At 34.4% G+C, this 2,854-nt stretch overlaps 1 pseudogene; it reads right to left on the reverse strand.

Moving 5' to 3' along the window:
- Window positions 1-1,046: 1,046 nt before the first annotated feature.
- On the reverse strand, window positions 1,047-1,440 carry LOC131494455 (small ribosomal subunit protein eS24-like; annotated as a pseudogene).
- Window positions 1,441-2,854: the final 1,414 nt, after the last annotated feature.

A 2,854-nucleotide genomic window follows, 5' to 3' on the forward strand; every position in this document is an offset into this window, starting at 1 on the left:
TCTGCAAGTTTTGTGATTTCATTTATCTCCCTCACACATGCATTCTGATCATACTGGTCTTTTCTCTTTACTCTCCATTAAGACAAGGGAAATAGCACACACACACACAAAATAATTGAAAAATGCAACTTAAACTAATTTTTAGAACACAAGCAAGCATTTTAGCTACTTCTTAAAAAGCCCCACATTAATGAAGAAAGCTGCTAACTGTGAGGACCAGTCTGTTTGGGGCCAATATTGACACATATAAATATATCTAGGTTAGGAAGATTGCCTCCAGGATACCATATTACCTTATGTTATCATGTCTCCATAGACTCCTCTTAGTTGTGACAATTTCTGACTTTTCTTGTTTTTGATGGTCTTGAAAGTCTTGAGTATTACTGGCCTGGTATTTTGGAAGATGCTCTTATATTGTTATGTATATGGTGTTTTTTTTTTTTTTCGTGATTAGATTGGGATTATAGGTTTTTAGGAGAAACACCTGAGAGGTGAAGTATTATTTTGAACTCATCATATCAAGGGTGCATACTATTAATGATCTATACTGTAGGTATTTATCACCTGACTGAAGTAGTGTTAGACTTCTACACTATAAAGTTAGACTTTGATCATTTCCACATGGTACTTGTGAGGAAGAAGTCGGTGTGCACAGCCCAGAATTAAAAAGTGGGTGTTTATATCTTCCACTCAAAGCACAGAGTATCTACGTATATTATTTGGAATTCTTCTGCATCAGAGATTTGTTTCTTCTGTCCCATCAATTTGTTTATTCAATTATGTATGTTTATTAGTATCAACACATTGATATTCATGTTATGCCTTGCGGTATTATACCTACTTCATTTTGGTGTTCAAACTGTCCCGACTTTGGTCAGGAACTCTTTCAGGCAACTTCTGTGTCCCTTTGTTTTATGTCCATCAATGCATTTTTTGGAGATCAATGTATTTTTTTAAGTTCTTAGTCTATTAATCATCTCATGACAAATATACACCATCACCACCGATAGTCACTGCAGATTCTTTACTCTTTCTGTTGTCCAATTTCCAGCTCACTTTTTGCCAGCACCAACATTGGTTTTTGCAGTTCCCCTGACTTTCTTCATTCTGTTCATGGATCCCTTTTGCTGTTTTCTTGACTTCTTTTTCTTCTCATACAGACCCTGTCTTGCAAGTCTATGTTTAGGTTCATTTTTCTTTGCATAACCAAAGGAATCATAAAACATGTCAAAGCCAGTTGTCTTGCCATCACCAAAATGGTTCTGAATCCAAATACAAAGATGACATCTGATGTAGTCTTGTACATTTTGGCTAATTTTTTCCTGAATTTCTGTCTTAGCTACTATTGACTTCCTGGGATGAAGAACATCAATAACCATCTGCTTCTGCTGATGTATTAGGATGGCCATGAACTTCCTAGATAGCTACTGTGTCATTCATACTGGTGGTCACGCTTATAGCAGCGAGAGAGGACAAGATCAATGTATTTTTAAAATATCTTTATCATGGAGGGTATGATCTTGCCCCATTTAACATGACAAATCATTACATTTTTAATTTTGATAACCATATTTTATTTGTTTTATAATTTCTCTTCTTTTTTCATTATTGGTTTTCTCTTGACATGGCATGATTTCTCTGAGGTCCTTCTTAAATCTTTTTTAAACATGCTAGTTTACTGATAACAGCCAAATTATGGAAAGAGCCCAGATATCCATTAAATAATGAATGGATAAAGAAGAAGTGTTATATATATACATATACATATATAATGTAATATTACTCAGCCATAAAAAGATGAAATCTTGTCATTTGCAACGATGTTGGTGGAGCTAGAGTGCATTATGCTAAGCTAAATCAGACAGAGAACGACTGATACCATATGATTTCACTCATCTGTGGAATTTAAAAAACAAAACACATGAACATGGGGATGGTGGGGAGAGAGGCAAACCAAGAAACATACTCTTAACTATAGAGAACAAACTAAGGGCTTGTTACAAGAAGGGTGGGGATGGGAGGATGGGTTAAATGGGTGATGGGTAATAAGGAGGACAATTGTGATGGGCACTGGGTGTTGTATATAATGTTGAATCACTAGATTCTAGATGTGAAATAAATATTGCACTGCATGTTATCTAGCTGGAATGTTTTTATTTAACTTGTAGAAAAATAAAAGAAAAAACAAACATGTTAGTATTTTATTCATTCTAAATTGGTCAATGTATATTAATTATTTGGGCTTTTGTTCCTGCTTTTTTATGGGCTCATTTTCTTGATCTTGTTTTATTTAAATCTTTTAAGATAAGCTCATTGTCATTTTATTCATCCTATGGTTTCATCTTTCATTTGTAAGTGTTTTTCTACAACTTGCTTCCTACAGAGTTCACGAAACTTCACAAGTCCTTAGTCAGTTTCTATAGTAATTGTTTGCCTGTATATTCCAGTACTGAAGGTATGTTGTAAATTTTGAACCCTGATTATAAAATTCATATGTTTCAGATTTAAGGCTTTAATTTCTCTCAAAGGAGTAGTTTTTAAAAGTCAAAGTCACAGTAGATGACAAACATCATTGCAATCACTGTAGCTAGAGGTGAGTTGAGAATGTTGGTTGATTTAGTAATTTATTTTTAAGTTGTGGAGCAGCACTTCAGAGTTTGAGGAATGTCACTCCCATTTCCCTTAAGTGAAGACATAAAGTCATTCCATGGTCTCAGTCAATCAGATTCCACAGTTTACAGTACCCATGGTCTTCTTAGGATGTCAGTTTGCTCTTTCCTCTGTAGTTTTGAGTTCCTTCTCTATTTCCAGCACTTGTTATTTCACTTTATTTTTTAACTGAAAGAGTCTGATT

The sequence above is a fragment of the Neofelis nebulosa genome, chromosome 14 (genome assembly GCF_028018385.1).
Source record: "Neofelis nebulosa isolate mNeoNeb1 chromosome 14, mNeoNeb1.pri, whole genome shotgun sequence".
NCBI classification, from domain to species: domain Eukaryota; kingdom Metazoa; phylum Chordata; class Mammalia; order Carnivora; family Felidae; genus Neofelis; species Neofelis nebulosa.